Genomic DNA, 24,033 nt, shown 5'->3' on the forward strand with positions numbered 1-24,033 from the left:
AGTTGTGAAATATATGAAGAGCTTCAAAATGTGTTAAATATATGAGGAGCATGAAACAGTCTGAAAAATAGGAGCAGAATGAATCGGTGTTGAAAAACATAAACAACCTGAAAAGGTGTGAAATATATGAAGACTGCAAAAGGTGTCAAAAATATGAGGAGCATGAAACGTTCTGAAAATAAGAGGAGCATGAAACGGTGTTCAAAAATATTAAGAGCCTGAAAAGGTGAGAAAAATATGAAGAGCTTCAGAAGCTGTGAAAAATATGAGGAGCATGAAGCGGTGTTCAAAAACTTGAATACTGAAAAGATGTGAAAAATATGAAGACCTTCAAAAGGTGTCAAAAGATGAGGAGCATGAAACGATCTGAAAATCAGGAGGAGCATGAAGCGGTGTTGAAAAACATGAAGAGGCTGAAAAGGTGTTAAAAATATGAAGAGCTTCAAAAGGTGTGAAAAATATGAGGAGCATGATACGATCTCAAAAATAAGAGGAGCATGAAGTGGTGTTCAAAACATGAAGAGCTTGAAAACTTGTGAAAAATACGAAGAGCTTCAAAAGGTGTCAAAAATATGAGGAGCATGAAACGGTCTGAAAAATAGGAGGAGCAAGAAGCGGTGTTCAAAAACATGAAGAACCTGAAAAGATGTCAAAAATATGAAGAGGTTCAAATGGTATCAAAAATATGAGGGTCATGAAACGGTCTGAAAAATAGGAGGAGCATGAGGCACTGTTGAAAAATATGAAGAGCCTGAAAAGGTGTGAAAAATATAAAGAGTTTCAAAACGAGTCAAAAATATGAGGAGCATGAAACGGTCTGAAAAATAGGAGGAGCATGAAGTGGTGTTGGAAAACATGAAGAGCCTGAAAAGGTGTGAAAAATATGAAGAGCTTCAAAAGGTGTGAAAAGTATGAAGAGCTTCTAAAGGTGTCAAAAATATGAGTAGCATGAAACGGTCTGAAAAATAGGAGAAGCATGAAACCATGTTCAAAAACATGAAGAGCCTGAAAATGTGTGAAAAATATGAAGAGCTTCAAAAAGTGTCAGAAATATGAAGAGCAAGGAACAGTCTGAAAAATAGGGGTAGTATGAAGCAGTGTTCAAAAACATGAAGAGCCCGAAAAGGTGTGAAAAATATGAAGAGCTTCAAAAGGTGTCAAAATTATGAGGAGCATGAAACGGTCTGAAACATAGGAGAAGCATGAAACCGTGTTCAACAACATGAAGAGCCTGAAAAGGTGTGAAAAATATGAAGAGCTTCAAAAGGTGTCAAAAATATGAGGAGCATGAAACGGTCTGAAACATAGGAGAAGCATGAAACCGTGTTCAACAACATGAAGAGCCTGAAAAGGTGTGAAAAATATGAAGAGCTTCAAAAGGTGTCAAAAATATGAGAAGCTTGAAACGGTTTGAAAAATAGGAGGAGCATGAAACTGTGTTGAAAAACATTAAGAGCCTGAAAAGGTGTGAAAAATATGAAGAGCTTCAAAAGGTGTGAAAAATAAGAGGAGCATGAAACAGTCTGAAAAATAGGAGGAGCATGAAACGGTGTTGAAAAACATGAACAGCCTGAAAAGGTGTGACAAATATGAAGAGCTTCAAAAGGTGTCAAAAATATGAGGAGAATGAAACGGTCTGCAAAAAAGGACGAGCATGAAACGGTTTTTTAAAAGATGAAAAGCATGAAAAGATGTGAAAAATATGAAGAGCTTCAAAATGTGTAAAATATTTGAGGAGCGTGAAACGGTCTGGAAACTAGGAGGAGCATGAAGCGGTGTTCAAAAACATGAAGAGCCTGAAAAGGTGTGAAAAATATGAAGAAATTTAAAAGGTGTGAAAAATATGAGGTGCATGAAACGGTCTGAAAAATAGGAGGAGCCTGAAGGTGTGTTGAAAAACATGAAGAGCCTGAAAAGGCGTGAAAAATATGAAGAGCTTCAAAATGTGTCAATTATATGAGGTGCATGAAACAGTCTGAAAAATATGAGGAGCATAAAACGGTGTTGAAAAACATGAAGAGCCTGAAAAGGTGTGAAATATATGAAGAGGTTCAAAGGTGTCAAAAAGATGAGGAGAAGGAAACTGTCTGAAAAATAGGAGGAGCATGAAGCGGTGGTCAAAAACATGAAGAGCCTGAAAAGGTGTGAAAAATATGAAGAGCTTCAAAAGGTGTGAAAAATATGAGGAGCAGGAAACGGTCTGAAAAATAGGAGGAGCATGAAGCGGTCTTGAAAAACATGAACAGCCTGAAAAGGTGTGAAAGTATGAAGAGCTTCAAAAGGTGTCAAAAATATGAGGAGCATGAAACGGTCTGAAAAGTAGGAGGAACATGAAGCAGTGTTCAAAAACATGAAGAGCCTGAAAAGGTGTGAAATATATGAAGAGCTTCAGAAGGTGTAAAAATATGAAAAGCAAGAAACGACTGAAAAATAGGAGGAGCATGAAGCGCTGTTTAAAAACATGAAGAGCCTGAAAAGGTGTGAAAATTATGAAGAGCTTCAAAAGGTTTCAAAAATATGAGGAGCATGAATCGGTCTACAAAATAGGAGGAGCATGAAGCGGTGTTCAACACTATGAAGAGCATGAAAAGGTGTGAAAAATATGAAGAGCTTCAAAATGTGTCAAAAATATGAGGATCGTAAAACGATGTGAAAAATAGGAGGAGCAAGAAGCGGTGTTGATAACATGAAGACGCAGAAAAGGTGTGAAAAATATGAAGAGCTTCAAGGGTTTCAAAAATATGAGGAGCATAAAACGGGCTGAAAATTAGGAGGAGCATGAAGCGGTGTTGAAAAACATGAAGAGCCTGAAAAGGTGTGAAAAACATGAAGAGCTTCTAAAGGTGTCAAAAATATGTGGAGCATGAAACGGTCTGGAAAATAGGTGGAGCATGAAGTTGTGTTCAAAAAAATGAAGAGCCTGAAATGGTGTGAAATATATGAAGATTTCAAAAGGTGTCAAAAATATGAAGAGCTTCAAAAGGTGTCAAAAATGAGATGAGCATGAAACGGTCTGAAAAATAGGAGGAGCATGAAGCGGTGTTGAAAAACATGAAGAGCCTGAAAAAGTGCAAAAAATATGAAGAGCTTCAAAAGGTGTGAAAAATATGAAGAGCTTCAAAAGGTGTCAAAAATGAGATGAGCATGAAACGGTCTGAAAAATAGGAGGAGCATGAAGCGGTGTTGAAAAACATGAAGAGCCTGAAAAGGTGCGAAAAATATGAAGAGCTTCAAAAGGTGTGAAAAATATGAAGAGCTTCAAAAGGTGTCAAAAATGAGATGAGCATGAAACGGTCTGAAAAATAGGAGGAGCATGAAGCGGTGTTGAAAAACATGAAGAGCCTGAAAAGGTGCGAAAAATATGAAGAGCTTCAAAAGGTGTGAAAAATATGAAGAGCTTGAAAAGGTGTCAAAAATGAGATGAGCATGAAACGGTCTGAAAAATAGGAGGAGCATGAAGTGTTGTTGAAAAACATGAAGAGTCTGAAATGGTGTGAAATATATGAAGAGCTTCAAATGGTGTGAAAAATATGAGGAGCTTCAAAAACTGTCAAAAATGAGATGAGCATGAAACGGTCTGAAAAATAGGAGGAGCATGAAGTGTTGTTGAAAAACATGAAGAGCCTGAAAAGGTGCGAAAAATATGAAGAGCTTCAAAAGGTGTGAAAAATATGAAGAGCTTGAAAAGGTGTCAAAAATGAGATGAGCATGAAACGGTCTGAAAAATAGGAGGAGCATGAAGTGGTGTTCAAAAACATGAAGAGCCTGAAAAGGTGTGAAATACATGAAGAGCTTCAAAAGGTGTCAAAAATATGAGGAGGATGAAACGGTCTAAAAAATAGGAGGATCATGAAGCGGTGTTGAAAAACATGAAGAGCCTGAAAAGGTGTGAAAAATGTGAAGAGCTTCAAAAGGTGTCAAATATATGAGAAGCATGAATAGGTGAAAAATAGGAGGAGCATGAAACGGTGTTCCAAAACATGAAGAGCCTGACAAGTTGTGAAAAATATGAAGAGCTTCAAAACGTGTCAAAATTATGAGGAGCATGAAAAGATCTGAAAAATAGGAGGAGCAAGAAGCGGTTTAGAAAAACATGAAGAGCCTGAAAACGTGTGAAAAATATGAAGAGCTTCAAAAGGTGTGAAAAATATTAAGAGCTTCAAAGGGTGCCAAAAATGAGATGAGCATGAAACGGTCTGAAAAATAGGAGGGGCATGAAGTGCTGTTGAAAAACATGAAGAACCTGAAAAGATGTGAAATATATGAGGAGCTTCAAAATTGTCAAAAATAAGAAGAGCATGAAACGGTCTGAAAAATAGAGGAGCATGAAGTGGTGTTGAAAAACATGAAGAGCCTGAAAAGATGTGAAAAATACGAACAGCTTCAGAAGTTGTCAAAAATATGAGGAGCATGAAACGGTCTGCAAAATAAGAGGATCATGAAGCGGTGTTGAAAAACATGAACAGCTTCCTTATCCATTCATCTGCTGATGGGCATCTAGGTTGCTTCCATGTCCTGGCTGTTATAAACAGTGCTGCGATGAACATTGGGGTGCACGTGTCTCTTTCAGATCTGGTTTCCTCAGTGTGTATGCCCAGAAGTGGGATTGCTGGGTCATATGGCAGTTCTATTTCCAGTTTTTTAAGAAATCTCCACACTGTTTTCCATAGCGGCTGTACTAGTTTGCATTCCCACCAACAGTGTAAGAGGGTTCCCTTTTCTCCACACCCTCTCCAGCATTTATTGCTTGTAGACTTTTGGATAGCAGCCAACCTGACTGGCGTGTAATGGTACCTCATTGAGGTTTTGATTTGCATTTCTCTAATAATGAGTGATGTTGAGCATCTTTTCATGTGTTTGTTAGCCATTTGTAAGTCTTCTTTGGAGAAATGTCTGTTTAGTTCTTTGGCCCATTTTTTGATTGGGTCATTTATTTTTCTGGAATTGAGCTGCAGGAGTTGCTTGTATATTTTTGAGATTAATCTTTTGTCTCTTTCTTCATTTGCTATAATTTTCTCCCAATCTGAGGGCTGTCTTTTCACCTTACTTATAGTTTCCTTTGTAGTGCAAAAGCTTTTAAGTTTCATTAGGTCCCATTTGTTTAGTTTTGCTTTTACTTCCAATATTCTGGGAGGTGGGTCATAGAGGATCTTGCTTTGATTTATGTCGGAGAGTGTTTTGCCTATGTTCTCCTCTAGAAGTTTTATAGTTTCTGGTCTTACATTTAGATCTTTAATCCATGAACGGATAAGGAAGCTGTGGTACATATACACCATGGAATATTACTCAGCCATTAAAACGAATTCATTTGAACCAGTCCTAATGAGATGGATGAAGCTGGAGCCCATTATACAGAGTGAAGTAAGCCAGAAAGATAAAGAACATTACAGCATACTGACACATGTATATGGAATTTAGAAAGGTGATAACGATAAACCTATATGCAGAACAGAAAAAGAGACACAGAAATACAGAACAGAATTTTGAACTTTGTGGGAGAATGTGAGGGTGGGATATTTCAAAAGAACAGCATGTATACTATCTACGGTGAAACAGATCACCAGCCCAGGTGGGATGCACGAGACAAGTGCTCCGGCCTGGTGCACTGGGAAGACCCAGAGGAATCGGGTGGAGAGGGAGGTGGGAGGGGGGATCGGGATTGGGAATACATGTAAATCCATGGCTGATTCATATCAATGTATGACAAAACCCACTGGAAAAAAAATAAAAATAAGAAAAAAAAAAAGAAAAACATGAACAGCCTGAAAAGGTGTGAAAAATATGAAGAGCTTCAAAAGGTGTGAAATACATGAGGAGCATGAAATGGTCTGAAAAATAGGAGGAGCATCAAGCGGTGTTCAAAAACATGAAGAGCTTGAAAAGGTGTGAAAAATATGAAAAGCTTCAAAAGGTGTCAAAAATGAGGTGAGCAAAAAACGGTCTGAATATTAGGAGGGGCATGAAGTGGTGTTGAAAACTTTAAGAGCCTGAAAAGGTGTGAGAAATATGAAGAGCTTCAAAAATGTGAGAAATATGAAGAGCTTCAAAAGGTGTGAAAAATATTAAGAGCTTCAAAAGGTGTCAAAAAAGAGATGAGCATGAAACGGACTGAAAAATAGGAGGAGCATGAAGCGGTGTTGAAAATCATGAAGAGCCTGAAAAAGTGTGAAAAATACGAAGAGCTTCAAAAGGTGTGAAAAATATGAAGAGCTTCAAAAGGTGTCAAAAATATGAGGAGCATCAAACGGTTTGAAAAATAGGAGGAACATGAAGTGGTGTTGAAAAACATGAAGAGCCTGAAAAGGTGTGAAAAATATGAAGAACTTCAAAAGGTGTGAAAAATATGAGGAGCATGAAACGGTCTGAAAAATAGGAGGAGCATGAACCGGTGTTCAAAAACATGAAGAGACTGAAAACGTGTGAAAAATATGAAGAGCTTCAAAACGTGTCAAAAATATGAGGAGCATGAAACGGTCTGAAAAATAGGAGGAGCATGAAGCGGTGTTCAAAAACATAAAGAGCCTGAAAAGTTGTGAAAAATATGAAGAGCTTCAAAAGGTATAAAAAATATGAGGAGCATGAAACGGTCTGAAAAATATGAGGAGCATGAAGCTATGTTGAAAAACATGAAGAGCTTGAAAAGCTTTGAAATATATGAAGAGCTTCAAAAGGTGTGAAATACATGAGGAGCATGAAATGGACTGAAAAATAGGAGGAGCATGAAGCGGTGTTGAAAATCATGAAGAGCCTGAAAAAGTGTGAAAAATACGAAGAGCTTCAAAAGGTGTGAAAAATATGAAGAGCTTCAAAATGTGTGAAATACATGAGGAGCATGAAACGGTCTGAAAAATAGGAGGACCATGAAGCCATGTTGAAAAACATGAAGAGCCTGAAAAGGTGTGAAAAATATGAAGAACTTCAAAAGGTGTGAAAAATATGAGGAGCATGAAACGGTCTGAAAAATAGGAGGAGCATGAACCGGTGTTCAAAAACATGAAGAGCCTGAAAACGTGTGAAAAATATGAAGAGCTTCAAAATGTGTGAAAAATATGAGAAGCATGAAACGGTCTGAACGATAGGAGGAGCATGAAGTGGTGTTGAAAAACCTGAAGTGCCTGAAAAGGTGTGAAATATATGAAGAGCTTCAAAAGGTGTGAAAAATATGAGTAGCTTCAAAAGGTGTCAAAATATCAGGAGCCTGAAACGGTCTGAAAAATAGGAGGAGCATGAAGTGGTGTTGAAAAATATGAAGAGCCTGAAAAGGTGTGAAAAATATGAAGAGCTTCAAAAGGTGTGAAATATATGAGGAGCTTCAAAAGGTATCAAAAATAAGAAGAGCCTGATACCGTCTGAAAAATAGAGAAGGATGAAGTGGTGTTGAAAATCATGAAGAGCCTATAAAGATGTGAAAAATATGAAGAGCTTCAAAAGGTGTCAAAAATATGAGGAACATGAAAAGGTCTGAAAAATAGAGGAGCATGAAGTCGTGTTGAAAATCATGAAGAGCCTATAAAGATGTGAAAAATATGAAGAGTTTCAAAAGGTGTCAAAAATATGAGGAACAAGAAAAGGTCTGAAAAGTAGGAGGAGCATTAAGCTGTGTTAAAAAATATGAGAGACTGAAAAGGTGTGAAAAATATGAAGAGCTTCAAAAGGTGTGAAATACATGAGGAGCATGAAACGGTCTGACAAATAGGAGGAGCATGAAGCGGTGTTGAAGAACATGAAGAGCTTCAAAAGGTGTGTAAAATAAGAAGAGCTTCAAAAGGTGTCAAAAAAGAGATGAGTATGAAACGGTCTGAAATATACGAGGAGCATGTAGTGGTGTTGACAAGCATGAAGAGCCTGAAATGGTGTGAAACATATGAAGAGCTTTAAAAGGTGTCAAAAATATGAGGAGCATGAAACAGTCTGAAAAATGGTAGGAGCATGAAGCGGTGTTGAAAAACAAGAAGAGGCTGAAAAGGTGTGAAAAATATGAAGAGCTTCAAAAGGTGTGAAAAATACGAAGAGCTTCAAACGGTGTGAAAATTATGAGGAGCAAGAAACGGTCTGAAAAACAGGAGTAGAATGAAGCGGTGTTGAAAAACATGAAGAGGCTGAAAAGGGGTGAAATATATCAAGAGCTTCAAAGGTGTGAAAAATATGAAGAGCTTCTAAACGTGTCAAAATTATGAGGAGCATGAAACGGTCTTAAAAATATGAGGAGCATGAGGTCGTGTTGAAAACCATGAAGAGCCTGAAAAGGCGTGAAATATATGAAGAGCTTCAAAAGGTGTCAAATATATGAGGAGCATGAAATGGTCCGAAAAATAGGAGGATCATGAAACGGTGTTGAAAAACATGAAGAGCCTGAAAAGTTGTGAAAAATATGAAGAGCTTCAAAAGGTGTCAAATATATGAGGAGCATGAAACGGTCTGAAAAATAGCAGGAGCATGAAGCGGTGTTGAAAAACATGAAGAGCATGAAAAGGTGTGAAAAATATGAAGAGCTTCAAAAGGTGTGAAAAATATGAGGAGCATAAAACGGTCTGAAAAAGAAGAGTAGCATGAAGCGGTGTTCAACAAAATGAAGAGCCTGAAAAGGTGTGAAAAATATGAAGAGCTTCAAAAGTTGTCAAAAATATGAGGAGCATGAAACGGTCTGAAAAATGGGACGAGCATGAAGCGGTGTTGAAAAACATGAAGAGCCTGAAAAGGTGTGAAAAATATGAAGGGCTTCAAGAAGTGTGAAATACATGAGGAGCATAAAACGGGCTGAAAAATAGGAGAAGCATGAAGTGGTGTCGAAAAACATGAAGAGCCTGAAAAGGTGTGAAAAATATGAAGAGCTTCAAAAGGTTTGAAAAATATGAAGAGCTTGAAAAGTTGTCAAAAATATGAGGAGCATAAATCGGTCTGAAAAATAGGAGGAGCATGAAGCGGTGTTCAAAAACATGAACAGCCTGAAAAGGTGTGAAAAATATGAAGAGCTTCAAAAGGTTTGAAAAATAGGAGGAGCATCAAGCGGTGTTCAAAAACATGAAAAGCCTAAAAAGGTGTGAAAAATATGAAGAGCTTCAAAAGTGTCAAAAATATGAGGAGAATGAAACGGTCTGAAAAATAGGAGGAGCATGAAACAGTGTTCAAAAACATGAAGAGCCTGAAAAGGTGTGAAAAATATGAAGAGGTTCAAAGGTGTGAAATACATGAGGATCAAGAAACGGTCTGAAAAATAGGAGGAGCATGAAGCGGTGTTGAAAAACATGAAGAGCCTGAAAAAGTGCAAAAAATATGAAGAGCTTCAAAAGGTGTGAAAAATATGAAGAGCTTCAAAAGGTGTCAAAAATGAGATGAGCATGAAACGGTCTGAAAAATAGGAGGAGCATGAAGCGGTGTTGAAAAACATGAAGAGCCTGAAAAGGTGCGAAAAATATGAAGAGCTTCAAAAGGTGTGAAAAATATGAAGAGCTTGAAAAGGTGTCAAAAATGAGATGAGCATGAAACGGTCTGAAAAATAGGAAGAGCATGAAGTGTTGTTGAAAAACATGAAGAGTCTGAAATGGTGTGAAATATATGAAGAGCTTCAAATGGTGTGAAAAATATGAGGAGCTTCAAAAACTGTCAAAAATGAGATGAGCATGAAACGGTCTGAAAAATAGGAGGAGCATGAAGTGTTGTTGAAAAACATGAAGAGCCTGAAAGGTGCGAAAAATATGAAGAGCTTCAAAAGGTGTGAAAAATATGAAGAGCTTGAAAAGGTGTCAAAAATGAGATGAGCATGAAACGGTCTGAAAAATAGGAGGAGCATGAAGTGGTGTTCAAAAACATGAAGAGCCTGAAAAGGTGTGAAATACATGAAGAGCTTCAAAAGGTGTCAAAAATATGAGGAGGATGAAACGGTCTAAAAAATAGGAGGATCATGAAGCGGTGTTGAAAAACATGAAGAGCCTGAAAAGGTGTGAAAAATGTGAAGAGCTTCAAAAGGTGTCAAATATATGAGAAGCATGAATAGGTGAAAAATAGGAGGAGCATGAAACGGTGTTCCAAAACATGAAGAGCCTGACAAGTTGTGAAAAATATGAAGAGCTTCAAAACGTGTCAAAATTATGAGGAGCATGAAAAGATCTGAAAAATAGGAGGAGCAAGAAGCGGTTTAGAAAAACATGAAGAGCCTGAAAACGTGTGAAAAATATGAAGAGCTTCAAAAGGTGTGAAAAATATTAAGAGCTTCAAAGGGTGCCAAAAATGAGATGAGCATGAAACGGTCTGAAAAATAGGAGGGGCATGAAGTGCTGTTGAAAAACATGAAGAACCTGAAAAGATGTGAAATATATGAGGAGCTTCAAAATTGTCAAAAATAAGAAGAGCATGAAACGGTCTGAAAAATAGAGGAGCATGAAGTGGTGTTGAAAAACATGAAGAGCCTGAAAAGATGTGAAAAATACGAACAGCTTCAGAAGTTGTCAAAAATATGAGGAGCATGAAACGGTCTGCAAAATAAGAGGATCATGAAGCGGTGTTGAAAAACATGAACAGCTTCCTTATCCATTCATCTGCTGATGGGCATCTAGGTTGCTTCCATGTCCTGGCTGTTATAAACAGTGCTGCGATGAACATTGGGGTGCACGTGTCTCTTTCAGGTCTGGTTTCCTCAGTGTGTATGCCCAGAAGTGGGATTGCTGGGTCATATGGCAGTTCTATTTCCAGTTTTTTAAGAAATCTCCACACTGTTTTCCATAGCGGCTGTACTAGTTTGCATTCCCACCAACAGTGTAAGAGGGTTCCCTTTTCTCCACACCCTCTCCAGCATTTATTGCTTGTAGACTTTTGGATAGCAGCCAACCTGACTGGCGTGTAATGGTACCTCATTGAGGTTTTGATTTGCATTTCTCTAATAATGAGTGATGTTGAGCATCTTTTCATGTGTTTGTTAGCCATTTGTAAGTCTTCTTTGGAGAAATGTCTGTTTAGTTCTTTGGCCCATTTTTTGATTGGGTCATTTATTTTTCTGGAATTGAGCTGCAGGAGTTGCTTGTATATTTTTGAGATTAATCTTTTGTCTCTTTCTTCATTTGCTATAATTTTCTCCCAATCTGAGGGCTGTCTTTTCACCTTACTTATAGTTTCCTTTGTAGTGCAAAAGCTTTTAAGTTTCATTAGGTCCCATTTGTTTAGTTTTGCTTTTACTTCCAATATTCTGGGAGGTGGGTCATAGAGGATCTTGCTTTGATTTATGTCGGAGAGTGTTTTGCCTATGTTCTCCTCTAGAAGTTTTATAGTTTCTGGTCTTACATTTAGATCTTTAATCCATGAACGGATAAGGAAGCTGTGGTACATATACACCATGGAATATTACTCAGCCATTAAAACGAATTCATTTGAACCAGTCCTAATGAGATGGATGAAGCTGGAGCCCATTATACAGAGTGAAGTAAGCCAGAAAGATAAAGAACATTACAGCATACTGACACATGTATATGGAATTTAGAAAGGTGATAACGATAAACCTATATGCAGAACAGAAAAAGAGACACAGAAATACAGAACAGAATTTTGAACTTTGTGGGAGAATGTGAGGGTGGGATATTTCAAAAGAACAGCATGTATACTATCTACGGTGAAACAGATCACCAGCCCAGGTGGGATGCACGAGACAAGTGCTCCGGCCTGGTGCACTGGGAAGACCCAGAGGAATCGGGTGGAGAGGGAGGTGGGAGGGGGGATCGGGATTGGGAATACATGTAAATCCATGGCTGATTCATATCAATGTATGACAAAACCCACTACAAAAAAAAATAAAAATAAGAAAAAAAAAAAGAAAAACATGAACAGCCTGAAAAGGTGTGAAAAATATGAAGAGCTTCAAAAGGTGTGAAATACATGAGGAGCATGAAACGGTCTGAAAAATAGGAGGAGCATCAAGCGGTGTTCAAAAACATGAAGAGCTTGAAAAGGTGTGAAAAATATGAAAAGCTTCAAAAGGTGTCAAAAATGAGGTGAGCAAAAAACGGTCTGAAAATTAGGAGGGGCATGAAGCGGTGTTGAAAACTTTAAGAGCCTGAAAAGGTGTGAGAAATATGAAGAGCTTCAAAAATGTGAGAAATATGAAGAGCTTCAAAAGGTGTGAAAAATATTAAGAGCTTCAAAAGGTGTCAAAAAAGAGATGAGCATGAAACGGACTGAAAAATAGGAGGAGCATGAAGCGGTGTTGAAAATCATGAAGAGCCTGAAAAAGTGTGAAAAATACGAAGAGATTCAAAAGGTGTGAAAAATATGAAGAGCTTCAAAAGGTGTCAAAAATATGAGGAGCATCAAACGGTTTGAAAAATAGGAGGAACATGAAGTGGTGTTGAAAAACATGAAGAGCCTGAAAAGGTGTGAAAAATATGAAGAACTTCAAAAGGTGTGAAAAATATGAGGAGCATGAAACGGTCTGAAAAATAGGAGGAGCATGAACCGGTGTTCAAAAACATGAAGAGACTGAAAACGTGTGAAAAATATGAAGAGCTTCAAAACGTGTCAAAAATATGAGGAGCATGAAACGGTCTGAAAAATAGGAGGAGCATGAAGCGGTGTTCAAAAACATAAAGAGCCTGAAAAGTTGTGAAAAATATGAAGAGCTTCAAAAGGTATAAAAAATATGAGGAGCATGAAACGGTCTGAAAAATATGAGGAGCATGAAGCTATGTTGAAAAACATGAAGAGCTTGAAAAGCTTTGAAATATATGAAGAGCTTCAAAAGGTGTGAAATACATGAGGAGCATGAAACGGACTGAAAAATAGGAGGAGCATGAAGCGGTGTTGAAAATCATGAAGAGCCTGAAAAAGTGTGAAAAATACGAAGAGCTTCAAAAGGTGTGAAAAATATGAAGAGCTTCAAAATGTGTGAAATACATGAGGAGCATGAAACGGTCTGAAAAATAGGAGGACCATGAAGCCATGTTGAAAAACATGAAGAGCCTGAAAAGGTGTGAAAAATATGAAGAACTTCAAAAGGTGTGAAAAATATGAGGAGCATGAAACGGTCTGAAAAATAGGAGGAGCATGAACCGGTGTTCAAAACATGAAGAGCCTGAAAATGTGTGAAAAATATGAAGAGCTTCAAAAGGTGTCAAAAAAGTGATGAGCATGAAACGGGCTGAAAAATAGGACGAGCATGAAGTGCTGTTCAAAAACATGAAGAGCCTTAAAAGGTGTGAAAAATATGAAGAACTTCAAAATGTGTGAAAAATATGAGAAGCATGAAACGGTCCGAACGATAGGAGGAGCATGAAGTGGTGTTGAAAAACCTGAAGTGCCTGAAAAGGTGTGAAATATATGAAGAGCTTCAAAAGGTGTGAAAAATATGAGTAGCTTCAAAAGGTGTCAAAATATGAGGAGCCTGAAACGGTCTGAAAAATAGGAGGAGCATGAAGTGGTGTTGAAAAATATGAAGAGCATGAAAAGGTGTGAAAAATATGAAGAGCTTCAAAAGGTGTGAAATATATGAGGAGCTTCAAAAGGTGTCAAAAATAAGAAGAACCTGATACCGTCTGAAAAATAGAGAAGCATGAAGTGGTGTTGAAAATCATGAAGAGCCTATAAAGATGTGAAAAATATGAAGAGCTTCAAAAGGTGTCAAAAATATGAGGAATCTTGAAAAGGTCTGAAAAATAGAGGAGCATGAAGTCGTGTTGAAAATCATGAAGAGCCTATAAAGATGTGAAAAATATGAAGAGCTTCAAAAGGTGTCAAAAATATGAGGAACAAGAAAAGGTCTGAAAAGTAGGAGGAGCATGAAGCTGTGTTAAAAAATATGAGAGACTGAAAAGGTGTGAAAAATATGAAGAGCTTCAAAAGGTGTGAAATACATGAGGAGCATGAAACGGTCTGACAAATAGGAGGAGCATGAAGCGGTGTTCAAAAACATGAAGAGCCTGAAAAGGTGTGAAAAATATGAAGAGCTTCAAAAGGTGTGAAATACATGAGGAGCATGAAACGGTCTGACAAATAGGAGGATCATGAAGCGGTGTTGAAAAACACGAAGAACCTGAAAAGGTGTGAAAAATATGAAGAGCTTCAAAAGGTGTCAAAAATAGGAGGAGCATGAAACGTTCTGAAAAATAGGAGGAGCATGAAACGGTGTTCAAAAACATGAAGAGCCTGAAAAGGGGTGAAAAATATGAAGAGTTTCAAAAGGTGTCAAAAATATGAGCAGCATGAATCGGTGTTCAAAACATGAAGAGCCTGAAAAAGTGTGAAATATGAAGAGCTTCAAAAGGTGTCAAAAATATGAGGAGCATGAAACGGTCTGAAAAATAGAAGGAGCATGATGCGGTGTTCAAAAACATGAAGCCTGAAAAGGTGTGAAAAATATGAAGTGTTTCAAAAGGTGTCAAAAATATGAAGAGCATGAAACGGTCTGAAAAATAGGAGGAACAAGAAGCGGTGTTGAAAAACATGAAGAGCCTGAAAACGTTTCAAAAACATGAAGAGCTTCAAAACATGTGAAAAATATGAAGAGCTTCAAAATGTGTCAAAAATGAGATGAGCATGAAACGGTCTGAAAAATTGGAGGAGGATGAAGTGGTTTTGAAAAACATGAAGAGCCTGAAAATGTGTAAAATATATGAAGAGCTTCAAAAGGTGTCAAAAATATGAGGAGCATGAAACGGTCTGAAATAGAGGAGGAGCCTGAAACGGTGTTGAAAAATATGAGGAGCCTGAACAGGTCTGAAAAATATGAACAGCTTTAAAAGGTGTGAAAAATATGAGGAGCTTCAAAAGGTGTGAAAAATAAGAGGAGAATGAAAGGGTCTGAAAAATAGGAGAAGCATGAAGTGGTGTGGAAAAACATGAAGAACCTGAAAAGGTGTGAAAAATATGAAGAGCTTCAAAAGATGTGAAATAGATAAGGAGCATGAAACGATCTGAAAAATTGAATGAGCGTGAAGCTGTGTTGAAAAACATGAAGAGCCTGAAAAGGTGTGAAAAATATGAAGAGCTTCAAAAGGTGTGAAAATATGAAGAGCTTCAAAAGGTGTGAAAATATTAGGAGCATGATACGGTCTGAAAAATAGGAGGAGCATGAAGCGGTGTTGAAAAACATGAAGAGCCTGAAAAGGTGTGAAAAATATGAAGAGCTTCAGAAGGTGTCAAAATATGAGGAGCATGAAACAGTCTGAAAAATAGGAGGAGCAGGAAGCGGTGTTCAAAACCATGAAGAGCCTGAAAAGGGGTGAAAAATATGAAGAGCTTCAAAAGGTGTGAAAAATATGAGGAGCATGAAACGGTCTGAAAAATAGGAGGAGCATGAAGCGGTGTTGAAAAACATCAAGAGCCTGAAAAGGTGTGAAATATATGAAGAGGTTCAAAAGGTGTCAAAAATAGGAGGAGCATGAAACAGTTTGAAAAATAGGAAGAGCATGAAGTGGTGTTGAAAAACCTGAAGTGCCTGAAAAGGTGTGAAATATATGAAGAGCTTCAAAAGGTGTGAAATATATGAGGAGCTTCAAAAGGTGTCAAAAATAAGAAGAACCTGATACCGTCTGAAAAATAGAGAAGCATGAAGTGGTGTTGAAAATCATGAAGAGCCTATAAAGATGTGAAAAATATGAAGAGCTTCAAAAGGTGTCAAAAATATGAGGAATCTTGAAAAGGTCTGAAAAATAGAGGAGCATGAAGTCGTGTTGAAAATCATGAAGAGCCTATAAAGATGTGAAAAATATGAAGAGCTTCAAAAGGTGTCAAAAATATGAGGAACAAGAAAAGGTCTGAAAAGTAGGAGGAGCATGAAGCTGTGTTAAAAAATATGAGAGACTGAAAAGGTGTGAAAAATATGAAGAGCTTCAAAAGGTGTGAAATACATGAGGAGCATGAAACGGTCTGACAAATAGGAGGAGCATGAAGCGGTGTTCAAAAACATGAAGAGCCTGAAAAGGTGTGAAAAATATGAAGAGCTTCAAAAGGTGTGAAATACATGAGGAGCATGAAACGGTCTGACAAATAGGAGGATCATGAAGCGGTGTTGAAAAACACGAAGAACCTGAAAAGGTGTGAAAAATATGAAGAGCTTCAAAAGGTGTCAAAAATAGGAGGAGCATGAAACGTTCTGAAAAATAGGAGGAGCATGAAACGGTGTTCAAAAACATGAAGAGCCTGAAAAGGGGTGAAAAATATGAAGAGTTTCAAAAGGTGTCAAAAATATGAGCAGCATGAATCGGTGTTCAAAACATGAAGAGCCTGAAAAAGTGTGAAATATGAAGAGCTTCAAAAGGTGTCAAAAATATGAGGAGCATGAAACGGTCTGAAAAATAGAAGGAGCATGATGCGGTGTTCAAAAACATGAAGCCTGAAAAGGTGTGAAAAATATGAAGTGTTTCAAAAGGTGTCAAAAATATGAAGAGCATGAAACGGTCTGAAAAATAGGAGGAACAAGAAGCGGTGTTGAAAAACATGAAGAGCCTGAAAACGTTTCAAAAACATGAAGAGCTTCAAAACATGTGAAAAATATGAAGAGCTTCAAAATGTGTCAAAAATGAGATGAGCATGAAACGGTCTGAAAAATTGGAGGAGGATGAAGTGGTTTTGAAAAACATGAAGAGCCTGAAAATGTGTAAAATATATGAAGAGCTTCAAAAGGTGTCAAAAATATGAGGAGCATGAAACGGTCTGAAATAGAGGAGGAGCCTGAAACGGTGTTGAAAAATATGAGGAGCCTGAACAGGTCTGAAAAATATGAACAGCTTTAAAAGGTGTGAAAAATATGAGGAGCTTCAAAAGGTGTGAAAAATAAGAGGAGAATGAAAGGGTCTGAAAAATAGGAGAAGCATGAAGTGGTGTGGAAAAACATGAAGAACCTGAAAAGGTGTGAAAAATATGAAGAGCTTCAAAAGATGTGAAATAGATAAGGAGCATGAAACGATCTGAAAAATTGAATGAGCGTGAAGCTGTGTTGAAAAACATGAAGAGCCTGAAAAGGTGTGAAAAATATGAAGAGCTTCAAAAGGTGTGAAAATATGAAGAGCTTCAAAAGGTGTGAAAATATTAGGAGCATGATACGGTCTGAAAAATAGGAGGAGCATGAAGCGGTGTTGAAAAACATGAAGAGCCTGAAAAGGTGTGAAAAATATGAAGAGCTTCAGAAGGTGTCAAAATATGAGGAGCATGAAACAGTCTGAAAAATAGGAGGAGCAGGAAGCGGTGTTCAAAACCATGAAGAGCCTGAAAAGGGGTGAAAAATATGAAGAGCTTCAAAAGGTGTGAAAAATATGAGGAGCATGAAACGGTCTGAAAAATAGGAGGAGCATGAAGCGGTGTTGAAAAACATCAAGAGCCTGAAAAGGTGTGAAATATATGAAGAGGTTCAAAAGGTGTCAAAAATAGGAGGAGCATGAAACAGTTTGAAAAATAGGAAGAGCATGAAGTGGTGTTGAAAAACATGAAGAGCCTGAAAAGGTGTGAATAATATGAAGAGCTTCAAAAGGAGTCAAATATATGAGGAGCATGAAACTGTCTGAAAAATAGGAGGAGCATGAAACGGTCTGAAAAATAGGAGGAGCATGAAACGGTGTTGCAAAACATGAAGAGCCTGAAAAGGTGTGAAATATATGAAGAGCTTCAAAAGTTTTCAAAAGTATGAGGAGCATGATACGGTCTGAAAAATAGGAGGAGCATGAAGCGGTGTTGAAAAGTGAAGAGCCTGAAAAGGTGTGAAAAACATGAAGCGCTTCAAAAGTTGTCAAAAATATGAGGAACATGAAACGGTCTGAAAAATAGGAGGAGCAAGAATCGGTGTTGAAAAAAAGAAGAGCCTGAAAAGTTGTGAAATATATGAAGAATTTCAAAACGTGTCAAATATATGAGGAGCATGAAACGGTCTGAAAAATAGGAGCAGCATGAAGCGGTGTTAAAAAACATAAACAGCCTGAAAAGGTGTGAAATATATGAAGAGCTTCATAAGGTGTCAAAAATATGAGGAGCATAAAACGCTCTGAATATTAGGGGGAGCATGAAACGGTCTTCAAAAACATGAAGAGCCTGAAAAGGTGTTAAAAATATGAAGAGCTTCAAAACTTGTCAATAATATAATGAGAATGAAACGGTCTGAAAAATAGGAGGAGCATGAAGCGGTGTTGAAAAACATGAAAAGCCAGAAAAGGTGTGAAAAATAAGAAGAGCTTCAAAAGGTGTCAAAAATATGAGGAGCATGAAACGGTCTGAAAAACAGGAGGAGCATGAAGTGGTGTTCAAAAACATGAAGAGCCCGAAAAGGTGTGAAAAATATGAAGAGCTTCAAAAGGTGTCAAATATATGAGGAGCATGAAACTGTCTGAAAAATAAGAGGAGTATGAAACGGTGTTCAAAATCATTAAGAGCCTGAAAAGGTGTCAAAAATATGAGGAGCATGAAACAGTCTGAAAATAGGAGGAGCAGGAAACGGTGTTGAAAAACATGAAGAGCATGAAAAGGTGTGAAAAATATGAAGAGCTTCAAAAGGTGTCAAATAGGAGTAGCATGAAACGGTGTTCAAAAACATGAAGAGCCTGAAAAGGTGTGCAAAATTTGAAGAGCTTCAAAACGTGTGAAAATATGAGGTGCATGAAGCGGTGTTCAAAAACTTGAAGATACTGAAAAGGTGTGAAAAATATGAAGAGCTTCAAAAGGTGTCAAAAATATGAGGAGCATGAAACGGTCTGAAAAATAGGAGGAGCATGAATTGGTGTTGAAAAACATGAAGAGCCTGAAAATGTGTGAAAAATATGAAGAGCTTCAGAAGGTGTTAATAATATGAGGAACATGAAGCGGCGTTCAAAAACTTGAAGATACTGAAAAGGTGTGAAAAATATGAAGAGCTTCAAAAGGTGTCAAAAATATGAGGAGCATGAAACGGTCTGAAAAATATTAGGAGCATGAAACGGTGTTGAAAACCTGAAGCGGCTGAAAAGGTGTGAAAAATATGAAGAGTTTCAAAACATGTAAATATATGAGGAGCATGAAACGGTGTTCAGAAACATGAAGAGCCTGGAAAAGTGTGAAATATATGAAGAGCTTCAAAAGGTGTCAAATATATAAGGAGCATGAAACGGTCTGAAAAATAGCAGGAGCGTGAAACGGTGTTCAAAAACATGAAGAGCCTGAAAAGGTGTGAAAAATTTGAGGTGCTTCAAAAGGTGTGAAAATTAGGAGGAGCATGAAGCGGTGTTCAAAAACATGAAAAGCCTGAAAATGTGTGTAAAATATGAAGAGCTTCAAAACGTGTCAAAAATATGAGGAGCATGAAACGGTCTGAAAAATAGGAGGATCAAGAAGCGGTGTTGAAAAACATGAAGATCGGAAAACTTGTGAAAAATATGAAGAGCTTCAAAAGATGTGAAAAATTTGAAGAGCTTCAAAAGGTGTCAAAAATGAGATGAGCATGAAATGGTCTGAAAAATAGGTGGAGCATGAAGTGGTGTTGAAAAACATGAAGAGCCTGAAAAGGTGTGAAAAATATGAAGAGCTTCAAAAGGAGTCCACAATATGAGGAGCATGAAACTGTCTGAGAAATAGGAGGAGCATGAAGTGGTGATGAAAAACATGAAGAGCCTAAAAGGTGTGAAAAATAAGAAAAGCTTCAAAAGATGTAACAAATATGAGGAGCATGAAACGGTCTGAAAAATTGGAGGATCATGAAGCGGTGTTGAAAAACATGAAGAGCCTGAAAAATGTGAAAAATATGAATAGTTTCAAAAGATGTGAAAAATATGAAGAACTTCAAATGGTGTGAAAAATATGAAGAGCTTCAAAAGGTGTCAAAAATATGAGGAGCATGAAACGGTCTGAAAAATAGGAGGAGCATTGTAACATTGTTGAAAAAATTGAAGAGCCTGAAAAGGTGTGAAAAATATGAAGAGCTTCAAAAGGTGTCAAAAATATGAGGAGCATGTAACGGTTTGGAAAATAGGACGAGCATGAAGTGGTGTTGAAAAACATGAAGAGCCTGAAAAGCTGTGAAAAATATGAAGAGCTTCAAAAGGAGTCCACAATATGAGGAGCATGAAACTGTCTGAGAAATAGGAGGAGCATGAAGTGGTGATGACAAACATGAAGAGCCTAAAAGGTGTGAAAAATAAGAAAAGCTTCAAAAGATGTAACAAATATGAGGAGCATGAAACGGTCTGAAAAATTGGAGGATCATGAAGCGGTGTTGAAAAACATGAAGAGCCTGAAAAATGTGAAAAATATGAATAGTTTCAAAAGATGTGAAAAATATGAAGAACTTCAAATGGTGTGAAAAATATGAAGACCTTCAAAAGGTGTCAAAAATATGAGGAGCATGAAACGGTCTGAAAAATAGGAGGAGCATTGTAACATTGTTGAAAAAATTGAAGAGCCTGAAAAGGTGTGAAAAATATGAAGAGCTTCAAAAGGTGTCAAAAATATGAGGAGCATGAAAAGGTCTGAAAAATAGAAGGAGCTTGAAGCGGTGTTGAAAAACATGAAGAGCCTGATAAGGTGTGAAAAATATGAAGAGCTTCAAAAGGTGTGAAAAATATGAGGAGCATGAAACGGTCTGAAAAATAGGAGGAGCATTGTAACATTGTTGAAAAAATTGAAGAGCCTGAAAAGGTGTGAAAAATATGAAGAGCTTCAAAAGGTGTCAAAAATATGAGGAGCATGAAAAGGTCTGAAAAATAGGAGGAGCATGAAGCGGTGTTGAAAAACATGAAGAGCCTGAAAAGGTGTGAAAAATATAAAGAGCTTCAAAAAGTGTCAACAATATGAGCAGCATGAAACGGTCTGAAAAACGGGACGATCATGAAGCGGAGTTGAAAAATATGAAGAGCCTGAAAAGTTGTGAAAAATATGAAGAGCTTCAAAAGGTGTGAAAAATATGAAGAGCTTCCAGAGGTGTCAAAAATGAGATGAGCATGAAACGGTCTGAAAAATAGGAGGAGCATGAAGTGGTGATCAAAAACATGAAGTGCCTGAAATGGTGTGAAATATATGAAGAGCTTCAAAAGGTGTGAAAAATATGAAGAGCTTCAAATGGTGAGAAATATATGAGGAGCACGAAACGGTCTGAAAAATAGGAGGATCAAGAAGCTGTGTTGAAAAGCAAGAAGAGACTGAAAAGGTGTGAAAAATGTGAAAAGCTTGCAAAGGTGTAAAAATATGAGGAGCATGAAACGTTCTGAAAAATAGGAGGAGCATGAAACCGTGTTCAAAAATATGAAGAGTCTGAAAAGGTCTGAAAAATATGAAGAGCTTCAAAAGGTGTGAAATTCATGAGGAGCATAAAACGGTCTGAAAAATAGGAGGATCATGAAGCGGGGTTGAAAAATATGAAGAGCCTGAAAACGTGTGAAAAATATGAAGAGCTGCAAAGAGTGTCAAGAATGAGATGAGCATGAAATGGTCTGAAAAATAGGAGAAGCATGAAGCGGTGTTCATAAACATGAAGAGCCTGAAAAGGTGTGAAAAATATGAAGAGCTTCAAAAGCTGTCAATAATATGAGGAGCATGAAACGGTCTGAAAAACAGGACGATAATGAAGCGGTGTTGAAAAATATGAAGAGCCTGAAAAGGTGTGAAAAATATGAAGAGCTTCAAAAGGTGTCAAAAATATGAGGAGCATGAAACAATCTGAAAAATAGGAGGAGCATGATGCGGTGTAGAAAACATGAAGAGCCTGAAATGGTGTGAAAAATATGAACAGGATCAAAAGGTGTGAAAAATATGAAGACATTCAAAGGTGTCAAAATTATGAGGAGCAAGAAACTATCTGAAAAATAGGAGGAGCATGAAGCCGTGCTGAAAAACATGAAGAGCCTGAAAGGGTGTAACAAATATGAAGAGATTCAGAAGGTGTCAAAAATGAGATGAGCATGAAACGGTCTGAAATATAGGAGGAGCATGAAGTGGTGTTGAAAAACATGAAGAGCCTGAAAAAGTGTGAAATATATGAAGAGCTTCAACAGGTGTGAAGTACATGAGGAGAATGAAACCGTCTGAAAAATAGGAGGAGCATGAAACGGTGTTCAAAAACATGAAGAGCCTGAAATGGTGTGAAAAATATGAAGAGCTTCAAAAGGTGTCAAAAATAGGAGGAGCATGAAACGGTGTGAAAAATAGGAGGACCACAAGTGGTGTTCAAAAACATGAAGAGACTGAAAACGTGTGAAATATATGAAGAGCTTCAAAAGATGTCAAAAATATGAGGAGCATGAAACGGTGTGAAAAATAGGAGGACCACAAGTGGTGTTCAAAAACATGAATAGCCTGAAAAGCTGTGAAATAATGTCAAGCTTCAAAAGGTGTGAAAAATATGAGGAGCAGGAAACGGTCTGAAAATAGGAGGACCACAAGTGGTGTTCAAAAACATGAATAGCCTGGAAAGCTGTGAAATTATGTCAAGCTTCAAAAGGTGTGAAAAATATGAGGAGCAGGAAACGGTGTGAAAAATAGGAGGAGCATGAAGCGGTGTTAAAGAACATGAAGAGCCTGAAAGGTGTGAAATATATGAAGAGCTTCAAAAGGTGTCAAAAATATGAGGGGCATGAAACAGTCTGAAAAATAGGAGGAGCATGAAACGGTGTTTAAAAACCTGAAGAGCTTCAAAAGGTGTGAAAAATATAAAAAGCTTCAAAAGGTGTCAAAAATATGAGGAGCAGGAAACGGTCTGAAAAATAGGAGGAGCATGAAGTGGTGTAGAAAAACATGAAGACCCTGAAAAGGTGTGAAAAATATGAAGAGCTTCAAAAGGTGTCAAAATATGAGGAGCATGAAACTGTCTGAAATGTAGGAGGAGCATGAAAATGTGTTAAAAGACATGAAGAGCTTCAAAAGGTGAGAAACATATGAGGAGTGGAAAACGATCAGAAAAATAGGAGGAGCATGAGACGGTGTTAAAAAACATGAAGAGCTTCAAAAGATGTGAAACATATGAAGAGCTTCAAAAGGTGTCAAAAATATGAGGAGCATGACACGGTCTGAAAAATAGGAGGAGAATGAAGCGGTGTTGAAACACATGAAGAGACTGAAAATGTGTGCCAAATATGAAGAGCTTCAAAAGGTGTCAAAAATATGAGGGGCATGAAACGGTCTGAAAAATTGGAGGAGCAAGAAACGGAGTTCAAAAACTTGAAGAGCCAGAAAAGGTGTGAAAAATATGAAGAGCTACAAAAGTTGTCAAATATATGAGGAGCATGACACGGTCTGAAAAATAGGAGGAGCATGAAGCGGAGTTCAAAAACTTGAAGAGCCAGAAAAGGTGTGAAAAATATGAAGAGCTTCAAAAGGTGTCAAAAATATAAGGAGCATGAAACGGTCTGAAAAATAGGAGGAGCAAGAAATGGTGTTCAAAAACATAAAGAGGCAGAAAATGTGTGAGAAATATGAAGAGCTTCAAAAGGTATCAAAATATGAGGAGCATGAAACTGTCTGAAATATAGTAGCAGCATGAAGCGGTGTTGAAAAACATGAAGAGCCTGAAAAGGTGTGAAAAATATGAAGAGCTTCAAAAGGTGTGAAAAATATGAAGAGCTTCAAAAGGTGTCAAAAATATGAGGAGAATGAAACGGTCTGAAAAATAGGAGGAGAAAGAAGCGGTGTTGAAAAACATAAAGAGCCTGAAAAAGTGTGAAAAATATGAAGAGCTTCAAAACGTGTCAAAATATGAGGAGCATGAAACGGTCTGAAAAATAGGAGGAGAAAGAAGCAGTGTTGAAAAACATGAAGAGCCTGAAAAGGGGTGAAAAATATGAAAAGCTTAAAAAGGTGTCAAAATTATGAGGAGCATTAAACGGTCTGAAAAATAGGAGGAGCATGAAGCTGTGTTCAACAACATGAAGAGAAAGAAAAGGTGCGAAAAATATGAAGAGCCTGAAAAGGTGTGAAAATTATGAAGAGCTTCAAAAGGTGTCAAAAATGAGATGAGCATGAAACGGTCTGAAAAATAGGAGGAGCTTTAAGCGGTGTTGAAAATCATGAAGAGCCTGAAAAGGTTTGAAAAATATGAAGAGCTTCAAAAATGTGAAAAATACGAAGAGCTTCAAATGGTCTCAAAAATTAGATGAGCATGAAACGGTC

This window comes from Dama dama, unplaced genomic scaffold (genome assembly GCF_033118175.1).
Source record: "Dama dama isolate Ldn47 unplaced genomic scaffold, ASM3311817v1 ptg000182l, whole genome shotgun sequence".
NCBI lineage: Eukaryota > Metazoa > Chordata > Mammalia > Artiodactyla > Cervidae > Dama > Dama dama.